Source organism: Ambystoma mexicanum, chromosome 7q, assembly GCF_040938575.1.
Source record: "Ambystoma mexicanum isolate Mex_15411 chromosome 7q, UKY_AmexF1_1, whole genome shotgun sequence".
NCBI lineage: Eukaryota > Metazoa > Chordata > Amphibia > Caudata > Ambystomatidae > Ambystoma > Ambystoma mexicanum.
Window position 1 is genome coordinate 739,419,788 of NC_090941.1, and position 19,661 is coordinate 739,439,448.

A 19,661-nucleotide genomic window follows, 5' to 3' on the forward strand; every position below is an offset into this window, starting at 1 on the left:
AGGCCTACTTTAATAAATCTGCGCACAGCACAGTAACCAAGCCCATATAAGCTGCACTTCAGCCACACCCCCTTCCATACTCACATTACATAAACACTGCACCCCGTGGCCACACTACACAACTTCCCACTGCACCATCTCTTGGAATACAGCAAATTCTATAGCATGTTGCAACTATCACCACAACCACGGAACTCACATTACACCCTTTCCAATTCACTTCTGCTGCTGTAGCACGTCCACAACTTACTCCACACCCATTCACCAAACATCATCACCATGTGCCTAAAGCCCTGTGAAACCTGCATTGCTGCAGTAAGTGTGCTCCTTGCACACATCCCCTGCAATATAATGTAACCACTCACGCCAGCATTTCACCAACTACCACTATGCACATTTGCACCGCTGACACCAGCACTCCTACCCAGCTTCCACACAGCAATGCATGTGCACACTGTTAAATGCAACAGTTACCATAATGTACACACATTGCAGTGTGTCCAGCAGCCCTATGCCATTTCATTCACATACTTCTCTGTTATCCACTTCCACTCTGACACTATTCTGTCACTGCCAACCGAAACACAAAATGCTCACCACATTGGCCATACTACAAGCAACCTCACACAGCATACTATCCAAGCACATATACGCTGCCCTTCAACCATACCCATTACCATACTGAGAATGTTCACACACTGCACCCAGTAGCCGCGCTGCATACCTTTTCACAGCAACATCTCCAAGCACACATCAAAAACTTCAACACGTTCTATCAATCACCTCACCTGCGAAACCAAACATACACGCATGGCAGCTCACTTCTCCTACTCTATCGCATCTCAAGTGTGGTCCACACCCATTGCGTGCAAGTCACCACCCTCTAATGGAAGCAGAGCCAACAATGCATTACTGCCATGGCTGTGCTCAAACCCTAGGCTCTTGAGTGCATGGCCTACGGCTTTTGGCCATGCACCCAATAGTGTAGGCCTTGCACACACCCAGTGCAACGTAATGCCACCATACATGTCACCATATCACCAACTATAACAATCCACATACACAGCACTGCCACCAACACTCCTACCCAACCATGGAGCCAACAATTACCATAATGTACAAATAAAAGACTTATTCCTGCACCCCTGTGCACTTTCATTCACATACTACGGACAAATCCACTCCCATTCACAAAGTATTGTGTCACTGCCAACCTACTCACATACTGTTCGCAACATTGGCCCTACCCCAACCAATCTGCACACACCACACTATGCAAGCACCCTCCTTTACCACATGCATAGTTACACATACATTGCTTTGGTGTGAAAGCTGAAGCCCTTTGGCCATGCACCCAATAGTGAAATCCTTCAACAGACCCCCCACAACTTCATGCACCCATGCATGCCATCCTGTCCCAAGTGCTGCTATCAATCCGCATAGCACAGACACCCGCCCTCCCGCCCAACCTATGCCATGTGGAATTCACTCCCCTTTTGAAATTCACCTGCCGCCACTCACCAGGGAAAGAGGTGACTGCAAACTGGTCATGGCAGAAGCTATCGGCCCATTACGACAGCTGCCTCCAATCACCACACAAAGCAGTCGACTGTCTAGGTACCCGCGAATTCATGCAATACGCACTAATACTGCAGCCACTCCTCCGTCTTCTTCCCCCTATTTACTTATGTCACATTAACCCCTTCTCACTCCCCCACTCTTTCCCTCCCTTCTTGTGGCCAACACATGACATACAGCATATTTTGCAGAGCCTTCCACCAGCGCACTGCCCTGAGATACACAATGGTGCCATTTGTCAAAAATGTTGAAGCAGAGCACCCTTCCCTCCAGCCAACCACTGCCACGTCCATAGTTTTCCGGCAGCATGCCATAATGCAAGCGAATGACACTTCAATCCGCAGAGGGAAATGGGTTGCGGGACTGGACCCAGATATCACTAAGTTTTAGAGACATACATTTGAGTTGTTGCAACAAAAGTATTGGTCGGATTCCCCCCAAACACACAAAACCACGCTTTGTCACCCAAGCCCCCGCTCATGCCGCAAAGTTGGTGCAAATTCATTCACCCATTGCGCATGTAGCCGTGTGCAAATTCTTTCACCATTCAGTCTATGGGAAAACATTTCCCCCCTGCACGAAACCTAATCAAAGTTGGAAAAACAATGCAGAGTGGCCCATATACTTCCTTTTCCAAAGTCTTGTACAAATTCCTCCAGCGGGAACAAAGTTATAAGCTGCTGGAAAAGTGATTTTCCTATAAGTTTAGCAACAAAACCATAACTACAAGGCCGCTACCCCAGTCTGTGTAAGAAAAAAAAACTTATAAACAAACTCTTTCACATTTACTACATGTGGAAACATACATGCACTCTTTCAACCATGTAATTCAGGAGCAAGTTCCTAACAAATCCTTCATGTATATACCAATACCTAACTTTGACTCCATTCCTTTTCAGCAACTGGTGCAAAATGCAACCCATAGCATGTTGTGTACATCATGAAATTTTGAAAATCGTTCGATGCTACATATACACTCACATAGTCAATATGTGATATGAATGCTCTTAAGCTACAATGTCGATGGTACCAAAAACAACGGCAAACTTACTGCCTTCACGCACGGACACATATCACTTGGCGAGAAAACCTTCACAACTGTAGCCATAATCTACCACACAGGCTACTCCACCAAAGGAGGCCACTATACTGCATACATTAGAAAGCAATCAGCATGGTGCAAATGCAATGATACTTATATCAGTCCAAAGCACAGACTACCTGCACATCTTGCAAATGCCTACTTAATATGCGTGAAGCCGAAATGTACTCATTGATGCACGAACGTACTATACCTTATTGCCGTGCACCAACCAGTACCTTCGAAAGTGCACAAAAAATATTTTTCCTTCCGCACTGTCGACCTAAAGGAACATACCACAGTAAAAGCATTGATGAAATGCACTACAGTGAGTGTTGCTCAATTTCATTCCCAATCAATCCAAGGAGCACAGTCACACAAACAATATGTGTAGACAAAGCACAGTACCAGTATTTTCCACTACATACATTTGTAAATACATGCTACAATCAAAACACGTTGTCGGCTGATTCCTTTTCTTCTTTTTCCTGCATGATTCCGGGAAATTGAAACCTAACATACCTCTCCTTCAACAGGACACACGCTCACTACAAAATAGCCTTGAGGGGAACCATATTTAGCTCCAAGGTCACACATTGTATAGAACTGAAGGAAAAACACATACATAAATTACATTGCAGTTCCTCTGTCCATGTGCCCCCAAAGGTAGTCTGCAACGATCCCATAAGGCGGACAGTGCAAGTTGTTGCCTCCCAATAGAAGCATGGATGTTGCTGAAAACATGTAAGTTCACTTTTACATCACTTGTACATTACGCGTAACATTTATTAACGTCCTCCTCAATATGCATGTTTACAAATTCACTCTATCACTCACTTTCTCTCTGTACATTAGACGGTGCTTTGTGATGGCAGTGAAAAGGCGCAGTTACAGTATCATATCTCCACCATTCTCTGTAAATTGAAACTGTTATTGTACTTTCTTTTCCAGCCATTCTTCCCCATCCCGATCCAAATGCAGACGCACAAGGCAATGTGAAAAGTGAGCTCAAGTCGTCCACTAAAGCACCACACTTTCTGCACACTTATACACTGCTACATTCCCTGTTCTGCCCTTCTGTGCCCTTTGACACATTTACCACCTCTACGCACCCCCAGTGTACTGAACGTTATAACGGCCACAGGTGCACACAGAGGTCAACCCGCACACTAACATGTAAAGCTCACATTTCATTGACACACTTCTTACCAAAGCACCTCCTACATTGTGCAGCAGTCAAAGGTGAACCCCATTAAGTTCCTTGTTGTTTTACTTTCTTTACCGACACACAGACACATATTGGCGCGGATCGAACAACACTCGCTACCACTGTCAAGTTTTGTAGTAATGAAACACATGAAAACAGCGTCTATTCCCAACAGTTCCAACACATTTTTGTGTGTGCAAGCGTAGAATCACAGTATTACGTTGCTCTCAAACTCTGAAGCCACAGGGGCGGGGGAGAACACGTAGTTAGGTTTAAAGTGTTGACAATCCATTGAAGAGAACGGACGAAGGAGGAGTTTAGCGGATGAGAGAACACTTTCTATGGCGGGTGTCACAAGCCAAATGAGGGTCAGTTCAGAGGTATTGTACTAGCTACAAACCACACACCAAGGCAGGTGTTTAACATATGATGCTAAGCAGTAACACACAGTTTATGGTCCATCTGGCAGGCAGCTAGCACTACATTATCGTTCCCGCAACGTTTTGTCCTGTATGCTGCAAATAATACCGGCTACTTACATGTACTCTTATTCCTGTTTCTGCTCAGATACGTTGCCCCTTACTGCGCATGCCACACCTTTCATATACCAGTAAATGGCTGGTGGATGAAGCATTTGAAGATTACCGTACGAGATTTCTTCACCATCGTTATTATCTGGGCTGACCCATATGGGCCCGTTTGTCCGTTTACGGTTCCTGCTATACGAACCAACCTGCAAACCTTTCTTCTGTGAGGCATCCCAGAGGCATCGGATACCACCTTCGCCACCTTTCAAAAAATGTGTTCTACCCCACGGCCCACCAGGCATCACTACGTACTCGTGTTTGCACTTTCCTACGCTGAAGTAGTAGTACAAAAGTGCACAGACGCCATTGCTCACTGGATCTTCTTCACTAAATAAAACAGCAGTGAATGCAGCCAACTGGCACGTTGTGTTTTTGATTGTGTGGCAAAATAAAGCACTTCCAACCATGCACTGTAGTGTTACTAAACTGTGGAATCTTCTGCTGCCCTATACTCTGCATTTACGCTTTAGCTTTTGCTTGCGTTGTTCCTTTCCAGAGCTAAGTGTTGACATGACAAAGTGTGCAACGCTTGGCACGCACATAAAATAAATATCTGGAGTGCACGCCGTAAGGAGCGGCAGTCCACAAGTAAAGTAACTGACGCCAATGACTACAGCAGTGGTGTATACGGCACACAGGCATAGGTAACTGATGCAATGCACCCATTATAATTGTGCACAGTAAGAGCTCTAACTGCTTCCATGGCCCATCTCAACAAGCACTCCGCACAAAGGTTTCCTTCCCTCCTGTATATGGATGCATTGAAGGGCGTTTGTAATGTTGTCAACTGGAAATCTATGTGTGTTGCACAGTACATTATGCACACTTTACATGTCTAATCATTATTAACTCGTGTTATCTTGCACTATGTTCCTTCGCTCTCAATGTAGACGATATTATGACCTATACCATACTGTACATTCATTGTGTCAGCTCAGTCCGTGAATGCCAACAAAGCCAATAACGTACTCCATATTCAACGGCAGTCACTTCACGCCACCTCTACTAGTGTACCAAGTGCAAAATGTCCTCCACAACCATTCTGTGTCAGTTAGCAGCCACAGTACCCATACCTATTACAAAAAGTGTACGCTTGAGGTACAAATCACTATCACAACTTAACCAAAGAAGGCAACATTCTCAAACCTACTTCCACACAACGTCCACATTCCTACATCAAAGGCCCGTAGATATCCATGCACGGCAGTAGACGCATGCCACTCCCAACACAACATGGTACAGCGTTTACAAAAATCCCAACATTATCTGCAATGCACTTTCCATCCCCAATGGCCTCTGAAGATAGTCGCTGGCGTACCTACCGCACCTACCGCACAATGCTTCATATGTTTATATCTGCGTACATGGGCCATGGTGCAAACGTTATGCAGTACAGCAATCCTTTCATCATCCACTTTCCAACTACACTCCCGAAGCAAGACTCTCTTCACAGGCACACCACTCCTAACGCAAATGGTGTGTTTACTCACCAATGCAGCAGTGAAAACCGCACCATATCCTCCACAGTGATTCTGCAAAGGCGCAGACCTTACTACACTTACATATTTACAAGGGTATATTATGGCACAAGGCATGCGTCCAATAACTTTTGCAGATGACCTACATCACAATGAAACTACTCTTTCTACTTATGTGTGCATTCCACATACCAATTTGACTGTACTCCCATACATAGTAGCAATGCAGTGCGGTTTTGTCGCCAACACCCTACTCCTTCGCCACACCCACTGCAAAGCAATAGAGCCATGCATGGGAACATGGGACCACTTACCTTTCCTGTCCACAGGTACATATTACTACAGTAATGCACCCAATCAAAGTAACATTCTGTTACATAATCCAGTGCCCACCCTGTTATGTCCAAGGACCCCAGCCATGCACAAAAGTCGATAGGGGTGTTGCAGGCACAGCAGGTGACCACTTACCTTTCCTGTCCACAAGTACATATTGATACATTAATGAACCCAATCACAACAACATTCTGTAACCTTTCTCCAACCAGTGGCCACTCTGTTGTATTCCCCAGCCATGGCGAGAAGCCTTTAGGGTTTTTATAGGCACAACTCAGCACAGCACTCCAACTGGAACCATCCTCATCTTGTCTCCAATGCACTCCCCATCCTCAATACAGTCTCAATGCACTCACCAAAAACATATACTCACCTTCACAAATGCCCACCAGTAAAGTATATGTGAGTACCTGTGTAGAAATTCCGTCCATGTGCCTATGTGTGAATTCCCTCCCCAAAGTAAGCCTGTGCCAAAGCCCTAGTCTGTTGGGTGCATCGGCGGAGAGGCCTCCTCCCATGCACCCAACAGCCTAGTCCTTCACCACACCCAATCCACATACCGACATTTCAGTACTCCCATACGTAGCAGCATAGCGTTGTGGTTTTGTTGCCAATAGCCACGCCTTTCTCTGCACCCACTGCACACCAATGGAGCCACTCATCAAAATGTTCTGACCACTTACCTTTCCTGTCTACAGGTACATATTGGAACATGAATGAACCCAATCAAGGTAACATTCCATTACCTACTTCCAACCAGTGTCCACCCTTTTATGTCAAAGAGCCCCAGCCATGCACGCAAGCCATTAGGTTTTTTTTCAGGCACAACAGAAGATAGCACTCTGCCTACAAATATCCTCATATCATCTCCAATGCACTCCCCATCCCCAATGGAGGCTGTCTGCATTACAAAACAATTAGTAGTGGCCTCTACAATTGCCCTCCGTTACAGTATATGCACGCACCTGTGTACACAATCTGACCACATGCCAATGTGTGATTGCCCTCCCTAAAGGAAGCCTGTGGCCAAGCCATAGGCTGTAGGGTACATGCACCCAATAGTGTAGTCCTTCAACACACCCACTGAAATGCAGTAGACTCATGCATGCTTCCATGTGTGCACGTACCTTTCCTAACTACTGGGAACCTACTTTCAACCAGTGGCCATGCAACCTACTTTCAACCAGTGGCCATGCTGTTGCATCCAACGGCCGTATGCATGCACACAGTGCACGCCGCCTCTGCAGGCAGAACACACCAATGTACATCCATTGCTAATACCCTCATATTACCGCCTACTCACTCCCCATCCCCAAAGCAGTCTACCTGCACTCAATGCACTCTTTGTACATATGTCTGCAATTTGCACACCAGTACCACAGTGCTCCCGTACATGACTACATTAAGTATGAGGTGCTGTGCCCAACATCTACACTCTTGGGTACAAATGGAGGCATACAGCCTCCACCCATAACCCCAGTAGGCTAGGCCCTTTGCAACTGCTGCCCGCCAATGCAGTATCTGTCAGTACCGGCATAAAACGTCCTTATCACAAACTTGTGATACACAAAACCCCACTCATTGTAAACTTAGAGGCTTATCTTATTTTGCCTATATTGTCCACTGGCCTCTCGTTGTTTGCAAATCAACCTATAATTGCATGTAAGAGTCTCATAATGCTCCCACCTGCCACCTCCAGGTCACTAGTAGAGCCCACACGATGAACCATCCCAGTATAATTTGTAAAGTGCATAGTCCATAAGAGTATGATCTAAATATTCTACAGATTGATCAGGTTGTCCGGCCTCAATTGAGGAAATGCAAACTCCAACGGTTATAAGACAAGTGCGTTGCAGAGTAATGGGAATAACCCTTCTTATATGGGTAATAATAGGACCACATCTCGATTAGCTCATATTCCTTCATTAGCCCAATCACTGTGATGGAAGCTGGACCAAGGGGTCTACCACAGAGCGAGAAGAACCCCGGTCTATACATAGGATGCAATTGTATTTCCCTGCGCATATCCACATATTTACTCAGGATATATGACCGCTAAGCGAAAAAGGAAGGGTAATCTGTTTTTGGAAACCTAAGTGCACAATAGTAATATTAGACAGCTGAACAACATTCCTGTCATCTCCGACTATCAACCGTTATTATCAAATACATCTTCTCATGGCTGCCAAGGTAATTCACCCCTCATCTAGATCAATACTCCTCTGGCAGAGGAAGGAAAAGATAAAATAATTGCCGTCCCTCCCCATCTCTTACCCAATTAGGCATGCATAATCTCAGTAAAGTAGATTTCCTGGAACATTGCTTTGCCCGCCTAATATTTGTATATGTATCACCATATTCTGTCTTTCTTGATCACCCCATTTATACCTTTAAAGCAAGGAAGAAACTTATACTGTTCTGTTGTTTCTATGCACAAATGCATATTTGTATAGCACCCCATAGGTCAAACGGCTGAGGACTACCAAAATGATAGTTCCAGACATTTGCCAAAATGTATGATACCTGTATGTGTACACAGAGCCCACCCTCCCCCCAATGCAAGCCCACAAGCCCAAACCTGGGACAGAGAGCCTCTATTTATCTTGTCACCCTACCAAAAACCATCATAAGGTGGCCATCTTTCCCTGCTTCGCTCTGCCTTCCTGAATGTAATGTGCACTCTTCCTTCACAGAAACCACTTGATCAGCAGTCCTTGTATCTGGCAGGTGCATTGTGAGTGCTTTCCTCTGATTCCAATCTTATTTTGGCTAGAATTTGGGTGCCTTTTGGAGGGATTTATGAGTATATTGCAATCTTTTTTTGGGCTAGTTGTTGATTTTCAGAGGGAATTATTTGTTGGTCTGACTGTAGAGTGGCCTAGCTTGGTGCTGTAGTCCTTTGTCTGTTTCTGCCTTTTTCCTTTCCCCACACAGCCCTTTAGCAATTACCTGAGGCAGTCAGGTGCCCCTTTGTGCACTTGCCTTGTCCCAGCTGGCACCAGTTACCGCTTCTTTGTTTCCACAGCTTCCTGCTTCCCCGTCCACCCCTGAGCCCTGATTGGCCTGAGTAACCCTTTTCAGAATGACTCCCAGGGCAGCCCACTGGCTTAAGGCACAAGGCAAAGGGCAGCTCCAGTCCGTGTTTGTCCATGTTCGCCTGGGAAGCCTGCCACCCTCAACCAGCATCGACTGTTCCATTTTTTTCTTGGTTTAAAATAAACTTGCAATTTCAAAACAAGCAGCTAGAACACTTATTCCAGATTCTAAACCATGGTATTAAACAGTCACAACCTAGGTTACTCTCAATAACAGGTCACTTGGATTTCAGACATTAGATTTCAGTTGTATAATTTTACAGTTTTAATGCAGGCTTCTGACAGCAGTCATTTAGGCGGCTGAGGTTACTGCGCCCAGATTTTGACAGATCCCACAGGCAGGCACTTTGGCTGTGAATGTTTTTATGGCAAATTCTGCTTTTCAGGATATTGCAATTTCACAATGATTTCTTGAACTCAGTGAATTGTGACACCCAGCTAGAATATTGGATGTTTGTGGGTATTTTGTATCGGCATTCTGCAGTTTCAGCAACCAAGAAAAAGGATTTAAAAGCAAGATTTGGGATTTCTTTCAGCAAAGCACTGCTTTTCCCTCTGTGCTCCATTTTCACTTGTTGGACAGCCCAGTGACATGTTTCAGGAATGAGATCTCTGTTCCACCCCTGACAACATGCATGGCGGATTGGGCAGCCATCTTTTTGTGTTGCAAAGCACAATTTTCATAGATTTTGGCGCGCATGAGGGTTTTGCGGCCATTTTGATGTTTCTGGCACCATCAGACACAGGGAGGCCTCATTGCAGAGCAAAAGTGGGTCAATACATCCCACAGTGTGTGCTGGGTCTAGAAAGTTACAACATGTAAGTAAAGTAGTTTCACCAAGAGAAGGTATTTAAACCTTTGGGAAATCTAAGAGACTTCCCTGTGCCACTGCACTGAAGGTGCTGTGTGTCACCATGTAAAGATGATGCCTATGAAGGGTACAGATAAACCGCAAACCCAAATGACGTTTGTGGATGCCCGCACAGGACACATAGCATTGGAACCACTTGAGCTGCTCGAGCTTGCCGCGGACCCTATGCGGTCCATACCCTCCTCCACGGCGGAGGCCACCTCTTTACCCTTGGAGAAATTCCCAACCATGTTGGTTCTGTCGGATGACAGCCTGGGCGGCCAGGGGCCATGCCGATAGTTTAAAATCGGACCCCCTGGTCGCAGTTTGGACCTCCCGTTGGAGGCAGTTGTTGAACGCTCATATCTCCCATTGGAGACCAGTCTTAAAACCCTCAACCACAGGAGAACCTGAAATAGCTATGCTCTCACAGCCATGGCTGATTTAACCACCCCCAGTCCTCCTCCCCAGCAAGTAAACTCTTTGACCCAGCCGCCACATCTGAAACTCAAGTTCACCACCCTGAACGTTAGGGGCTTGAACTCCCCCCGAAGAGAAATCCATTCTGCAGAGGCTACAGGACAATGGGACTTCAATCGTTTTTCTGCAAGAAACACACTTAATCCCAGCGGACTTCTCTCGTTTGCGAAGCAGACTCTTTCCGCTACAATTCTTTGCTTCCAATGGAACTAAGAAGGAAGGCACCACTATTCTATTCACAAAAGACCCAAAAGACCTGAAGCCCCAGATCCTGGGCTTGCTACAATGTCAGGATGGTCGCTTTATCACAACAAAATGCATCGTCCGGGGCCAGCTCTACACCCTCATCTTGACCTACGCCCCGAACGAACACCAGGAAGGCTTCTACCAAGACCTAGAAGACTCCCTCCTCCCATTCATTGAGGGGTAAGTCATCATGGGAGGGGACTTCAACAGGGTCCCGGACTTCCTCAAGGACAGATCCCAACCCTCGACATACAGAGATTCGAAGTTGGCCACTGGCCTGCTCCATCTGTTCTGCACGCTGAACATTGTGGACTCTTGGAGGGTATTGTCCCCAGACGAGAAAGATTTCACTTTCTACTCGTACGTGCCTCGCACCTTCTCCAGGATCGACCTACTCCTGACCTCCCCCCAGATCCTAACCTTCACGGATGATGTGGTGATTGGCCCCCGCTTCCTCTCGGATCACGCTCCAGTCACCCTGACCCTGCTGTCTCTCGACCCGATCCCCCTCCTCGCCGCCAGTGGAGTCTATATGATCCTATTCTGGGAGACATGGCAGTGAGAGACTCAATCGCCAGGGCAATAAAAAACTTCTTTGCAGAAAACCGGGATGAGGATATTTCCCTGGCCAACACCTGGGATGGCATGAAGGCAGTGCTCAGAGGGGAACTGATCTCCCAAGGCGCCGCATTCCACAAAAGAAGGCAGGCGACCCGTGCTGACCTGGAAACTGAGGTCCGTGAAGCAGAAGCTACTCACAAAAGAAAGGGCTGGGCCCCAAAATCTTATAGGGTCCTGCAAATGACAAGGAAGAAGCTCAAAGCGCATTACGCTGATGCTACTGCAAACCTATTAACTATAACCAAGCAATGGTATTATGTTCATAACAATAAGGCCATCAAACTGCTGGTAAATAAGCTGGCCAGGGAGAAGAGCAGGAACCCCATCCTGAGCCTCTGCGACCCGCGGGGGGCGATCCACTACGCGGACCACGAGAAATTATGCCTGGCGCCCCCCCACCACTCAGAAATAATGACGGCAGCCCCGAGGGATCCGACCGAGCAGCGTGCATACATCCAAGAGGTGGCACTCCTGCACCTGACCTAGGCGGCCAGGGAAGAGCTTGAAGCGCCTACTGAAATCGAGGAAGTGGAGGCTGCGATCAAAAGCCTGAAATCTAGAGCCCCAGGTCCAGACGGTTTTTCCACCCACTTCTACAAACTCTTCCGGCCCCAAATGGTGGTCCCCCTGGCTCGTCTCTTCCTCTCATTCACGGCCTCTGGAACGGTCACTCCAATGATGCAGGAATCCATCACAGTCCTCATCCTTAAGCCTGGAAAGGACCCCCAAGAAATCAGTTCGTATAGACCCATCTCTCTGCTGAATCTGGATGCCAATATATATTCTAAGATCCTGGCCAATCGTCTCGCACCTATCCTTCCGAGCATCATAGACCCAGACCAGACAGGATTTATAAGTCACAGGTCAATGAAAGATAACATTCGCAGAGCACTGAACCTAATAGAGATCGCCAATCGGGACTCTCAGCAATTGGCCCTACTGGCGCTGGACGCAACCAAGGCCTTCGACAAGGTGGACTGGTCTTACCTACGCCTCACTCTGGAGGCCTTTAGCTTTGGTACGACCTTCGGAAAAATGGTCTTCGCGAACTACCAAGCCCCTAAGACTAGGCTGAGGGTCAACGGCCGCCTATCGGATCAAATCAACCTCACATGCGGGACGAGGCATGGATGCCCATTATCCCTGCTGCTCTTTGCTCTGGCCATGGAGCCGCTGGCCCTACCGGTTCGCAAAAGCCCCCGGATCAGTGGCCCGAAGATCAGCTCTGAACAACATAAAGTGGCCCTCTATGCAGATGACGTCCTGTTGACCATCACAAACATTGAAAGCTCCATGAGGGCAACCCTGACTGAAATCCATGACTTCGGGAGGGTATCAGGGTTTGCCATTAATTTTCAAAAATCAGCGGCGCTCGGAGTGGGCCTGACCCCAGCTGAACGAGAGACCTTAGAAGAACGAGGCCCGTTCCAATGGAGAACTCACTCAATCCCATACCTGGGGGTCCAGATTCCCTCACTCCCAATGAAAGTCTATCAGGCTAACTTTCCGCCGCTCTTCGAAAAATTGGAGAAGGACTTGCCCCGCTGGCAATCGCAAGAAATCTCCCTGTTGGGCTGCATCACGACATGTAAAATGAACCTTCTCCCCCGCTTCCTCTACGCCTGTGTGTCCCTCCCAGCCCTAATTCCGCTTCCCCCCCTACAGCGGCTCCAAAGGAAGATGGTCACCTTCATCTGCAAAGGGAAGAAAGCACGCATCCTGCGAAGATCGATGATGGCCAGCACAAGACTAGGTGGATTGGGGGTGCCCGACCTCCGAAAATACCAAATTGCAGCGCAGCTGGCCCACCTTCAGGCATGGGGTCTTGCCACAGGGCGGCCGAAATGGGTGGACATTGAGCAATCCTGCCTCCCTCTCCCCCTACGCTTCCTCCCGTTTCTCCCCACCGCCCTACACCGGAGCTGGCCAGGAGTCCTGACGGCCACGAAACAGTCAATAAAGGCTTGGGAGTGGACCCGCAGACATTGCGGCGTCCCTGGAGACCTGAGTGCACTCTCTCCAATCTTCCTCAATCTGGCGTTCTCCCCCGGAGCCTGTCCAAGGAACTTTAAGAATTGGGTCGCAGGAGGCCTTGAAACCCTGGGGCAACTCTTCATTGGGGACTCCTCCCTAACCTTTGAACGCTGTAAATAGGCATTCCAGCTAGCGGAGACGGATAGATACTCCTATGCCCAACTCAGGCACTGGTGCTCCCACCCCCAGACCCGGGCAGCGCCACAAGACCCCTTACTTCGCTAGAGCTAACAGTGGGCGACCTGCCGGCCCGGGGAAAGATCTCAACTCTTTATAAGCTGCTACAAGAGCACCCCTTTTGTTCCAGGCCCTCCTATATGTCTTAATGGGAGACGGACCTTGGGCACGCCATAGAAGACCACACACGGGTGGACATTTGGTCCAGAACACGCACAGTATCCCGCTGCATCACCAACCGAGAGTGCGCCCATAAACGACTCCTGCGGTGGTATTACCCCCCTCCGCCTCCATCACTTCCAACGGGCCCTGGACCCTCACTGCTGGTGTCTCTGCGGCCTCCGAGGATCCTACTTTCATATGTGGTGGACCTGCCCCAGAGTAAAGGACTTCTGGACTCACTGCCTAGCCACTATAAAGGACACCACACAGGTGGCCATTCCACTCACGCCTGAACAAGTCCTCCTGGGGATCCCGCTATCAGATGTATACCCGAGATCAGGGAGAACAGCGGCCCTGGTATCCCAGTTCTTGCTGGCAGCCAAAATCATTGTGGCCCGCACTTGTAAATCCACAGATGGTTCCTTGATGACCCTCTGCTGGGTCAAACTCTGGGACATCCTGATCGCAAAAAAGGTCACAGTAGCTAAAGCAGGACTGCTCCACCGATTCATGGACATTTGGGCTCCGGTGCTGGACTATGACCAGAACTTTCCAGCCCTGACATTTAAGCCACGCCTGATTGCTAGAGCCCTTCATTCTATGGACTATCCGTCACCACTACCGGACCAGGCTCATTAGGCCCGGGTACAGTGCCCACAGAGGGACTTAAAGAGGAGGGGGAGGAGGGTTTTGTGCCTTATATGTCTTGAGATGCTATAAGTACTGTGAATGTATATGCTCCTGTGTGTTGAATTATAAATAAACAAATTTAAAAAGATGATGCCTATGGGGTTTGTCAGACTCCAAAGTCAAAAACACTCAGAGAATAAATCACATTAAAATGAGAGATAAAAAGTCCTAAAGTCCAGCAAAAGAGCTGGGGCTCTCTAAGGTGGGAGTAATTTAGCACTGAACTGAAAATTCTCCCGAACAACAGGAAATTGCATGGCAGAGATGACTTGGTAAGTAGTGATTGGCTGCTAATACAGTAAGTGCAGGCCTGTGAGGAAACACGGGCCAGTTGGGGCCCAAAAGGCATAGGTTGAAGGCGATTGGGAGGGAGGCCAGTACCCAGAGGGACACATAAGGCCCAGGCCACCAATCTCAGAAACAGTGGGGTTTAGCACAGGAGGGAGAGAGGGGAGGTGGAGGTGCAGAGGAAAGTCTTGAGGAGCTTCTGGAATTTGAGGAGATCCGGCTCAAGACTGAGAGGAAGAGGGAGGCTGTCCCAGAGGAGGGAACAAGCCGAGGAAAGAGAACAACCACCAGCTCGCTGCTTAGAGATACGCTTGACATGCAGAGAGTTGGAGCCAGAGGAGCATAGAGATTTGGAGGGAGAGTATTTAGTGAGAGCAAGTTGTAGATAGTATGGTCCCTAGCCCCAGACAGCTTTATGGATGATGTAGAGGGATTTGAATGTAATCCTTGTAACAAACAGGAGCCAGCAAAGAGATTTTAGGGCTGGAGACATACAGTCCATTGGCTGAGGCCAAGGATAAGTCTTGCAGCCCTATTCTGCATAAGCTGGAGTGGGCAGATAGAGGAAGAAGGAAGATTGTTGTCCAGCTCTCGATATATTGAGCTTCTGGGGAAAAGTGAGGAAGGCAGGATACCTATAAGGGTGTGCAGTTGAAAGTGGGCCTTCTTGGCAAGGTCCAAGAAGTGAGGGAGGAGTCGAAGATAACTCCACGTTTCTGGCTTCAGCTGAAGGAGAAGGGGGAGAGCCCATTGGGGTTGCCAGAGTGAAGGGGGAAAGAGGGAGCAGGACTCCCACCAGGAAAGAACTCAGTCTTGCTGGCATTGAGAAAGAGATCATTGGTGGTACGCCAGGACTGGATGGCAGATAGGCAGTCAGGAATAGTAGAGGAAGTGAGGAGAGGATCTGAGGGAAGTTCGAAAAAAAGTTGGGTGTCTGCATAACACTGGAAGTGGGTGGAGAAAGTGGAGATAAGGTGAGCAAGTGGGGCAAGATAGACGTTAAAGAGCCAGGGTGAGAGGTTGGAGCCCTGGGGGATGCCAGAGGTGAAGATAGACGCTGGAGAGGAGAAAGAGCCCAACATAACCTGGGAGGGCTGGCCAGTGAGGAAAAAGGTCAGCAAGTCCTGTGACTGCTCTGAGATACCAAGGGTGTCATGGAGTCGCTGTATGAGGATGGTGTGGTTAACCGTATCAAATGCAGAGGAGGGATCAAGTAGAGTAAGAACAGCAGGGGAGTCAGAGTCAAGAAATGCAAGCAATTCTTCACAGGTGTTCAGTTCCCATGCCTATGGATGCTCGGAAGGCATGGGAACTGGCAACCAACCACATCAGTGTGCTGGGTCAGTTGGGGGAAGACCAACTTTCTCCAGAGGTTTCCCAAGGAAGGGAGTCATAGAGATGGGGCAATAGTTAGTGGGACATGAAGGTTCAGCATATGGTTTTTTTCAGTATGGGTTGCACAAGAGAATGCTTGAGAGAGGAGGGAAATGCCTGGTAGCAAGAGAGTGATTGCAGGAGTCAGCAAGTGCAGGGGCAAGGGATCCGATGTTGTCCTTAATAATTCTTGAGGAACATGGAGGGACCTGTTTGGAGGAGACCTTCATAGAGCGGACAGCCCTATTGACCTTGTCCGATGTCATGGGAGAGAAGGAGGAGAGAAAGGCTGAGGGAGGATGGGAGGCCTGGGTTGGCAAGAGGATGGGACTGGGGAGGGTGAAGGAGGGAAGAGAGAGTGCTCAGGATGTGCTGGGTTTTTGCATTAAGTGGGTGGCCAATGCAGTGCATAGGGCTTGGGAGGGAAGAGGCATAGTGGATACTGCTGAAGGATTGGCTAGTTGGTTGCATATTTTAGTTTTCAGCCATGTTGTAGGATGCTCCAGAGATGCGTGCCTGGATGTGTGCCCTCTTCTTGGAACGAATGGGGAGAGGATATTGCCTTTGGAGAAGGCGACAGGTCAGTTTGTCAGAGGGTGAGCTAGACGTCAGCCACTTCCGCTCTGCAGCTCTGCATTTGTGCTTCAGGGCTGCAAGATCAGAGTCATACCAGGTGTTACTCTTGGTGCCATGTTTCAGGCGAATCCTCATGACTGGGGCAAGAATGCCAAGAGTGTTAGAGTTGGCGAGGTGGAGATTGCTGAGCGCCGAGCCAAGGGTAGAGTCATCAGTGGGAGGGAAGGGGCATTGAATGTGGATGCAAAGGCAGCAACTGACACTTGTTTCATTGGGCGAGTGTCCATGAATGAGGTACAGTCAGATGCTTGAGATGACCCAGGTGAGAGGAGAGAGTGGACTGACCAGGAGAGCGAGGTAGTGAGTAGGGGGGAGTAAAAGATCATTATGGATAAAGGCATTGGGAGTATGTCTAGCCAAGTGGGTAGGACCAGAGGGGAGAATGGAGTTGGAGAGCGAGGTGCAGAGGTCACGGCAGAGAGTGGTTGCCATGATTGAGGAGTCAAGGTGGATGTTGAAGTCACCTAGGAGAAGGAGTTTAGAGGTAGATGTCAGGAGAGAGGAGAAGAAATCAGCCCATTCTGAGAGGAACAGGGTGACAGAGCTGGGTGGTTGATAGATAGTGGCAATGGTCAGGGGGAAGTAGGAGTGATGACCAGCTTGCAAAATTGAATCAGTACATCTCTGCCTTTCCAAGTCTCTCTACTTCCACTTTATTAAAAATAGATACCTCTCTCCTTACTCCATCAACATGTCAGTATGTCTAACAGCATTCTAGTAAACTCAATTGAAACACCTGCTGGACCTGTTACTTGACATACCTGCATGTAAATCATTCGCAAAATGAAAGCATATGTTATTTCTAAACTCCCTTCAGTGGTGTGTCTATTGCATTAGTGTACATTCCTCATTTTCAATGGGCAACTTAAAGGCTGGAAAATAGGTAGTGATTAATCACCCTTTACCCTTGTTCTTAAATGGATCACTGCCGGTGACACGACTCTCCTTGGTGATGTAACCCAGATCTAACTTTACCTTATTTTTATGGGTATGCAGATAGTGAGATGTCAGTTTAGCTCAGTGAATACTCCTTTTGTGATTGATCATTACACAGAGAAGAAGTCAGAAGATCTGCCAGTATGCACATCATAGTACTTATTCTAGAAAATCAATACTTTTACAACCACATACACTTCTGAAATGTTTCCTAACTTTGCAGGATGCACAATCCGTTTATATAACCCTATGCCTCTGTATTTGCAAATGAAAGCGCTGGATTTAAACTATTCCTCCTTAGAATATTTTTCCCCAGAGAATTATATTTCTCCTTTTGGCTGACTCATAGACAGGAGTGTACCTTCTTTAGGAACTGCTTAACTCTCCCCCTCTAGATCAGGTGGGCTTCAGTCAGCAAGGCTGTGTCAGATTCCCTCTACTATCTGATTAGCTTCTTTCGGTATTTCGACCTGTCCACTGTCTTTTACACTGAAGTAGACCTGGAAATCTAACTCCAGGTCGGCCACTCTTGCAGTGTACTGTTGGGAATCAAAAATGGCTCTGAAAGGAAATTAATCAATTCCATTCTTCTTTCTGTTGTTATCAATTCTCCTTATCACTCCTTCGTCCCCTCCATTACGAGTGAGTGTCCAGAAACTATGGGTTTTAGCTTTTATAGAGCAGAAACCACTCCGTTTAGAGGTGTGCACAATTTATCTAATCTGATTGGTCAGTGTATTTGATAGGACGGTGTTCCAAAAGTGACATCCCACTACACCAACCTCTTTGTACAGATAGGGAATACCAATGAGGAGTACACTCTGATGGGAATAACTTCTAAACCCAGTTTCCCTCCCATTTGATGTAATGACATCTTAAAGATATCTGCATTAAACAGTTGCATCCTTTTAAAACTTCATATTCCTCACATGTAATCATGTCAATATTCTGTTAATCAGATTGCTCTCACTTAGACAAGTCAATAATGTTATGTTTATCTCAACACAATGTATTGTGAAGGAGTTACACATTTTGGCTTTTTACACACTGATCATTTTATACCAAAAATATTTTTCCATTTCAACAGCTGGCACAGATGCTAAGGTATCTGAATAACTGCCTTGAGATATTTCTGCGCAAAGATTTCCACATTCACCTAATTTACATATTGAACATAATGTCACATACATTGACATCCAGTTGATACATTCTTTTACCTTGAAAATTCACCCTGAACATTTTAAAAAGAAATGTAGTCTCTATGACCTTTAGTTCAATAGTTGCAAACGAATATATGATTCCAGAAGTAGATTTCACAAAGTGCCTTATTTTATAAAATGGGATAAATTACAATCGGAATTGGCATACCAGTTCCTGGCTGGTACAGCCAAATAGTGTCAGTTCCGCTTGGAACTCAGGGATGGGACATTTATGACTTCTGTGGATGCTGTTGTTGTGAACAATCATTTACGAACAATAATTTATGACCAATAGTTTTCTTATTTGAAGGAATTGTATGCAATGTGTTTTTTTAATACAAAATAACTACAAATACAAAATAAATATGTTGTCATAATAAATTCTGGTGGTAGTGTTGTTAAGTCCAATTTTGATGCCCTCCTGTTGTAAAGCGCTCCACTGATTTAGAGCTAGGTTTGAACCACATGAACATATTTCAGATAGGGCCACACAAGTGGAATCTAGAAAGGACACAAAAGAGGTCCATATGTATTTTGTACACATTATTTCGGAAGCTAAATCAATACATATTATTAAAAAACAAATTCCCGCAAAGTAAATGTAGACT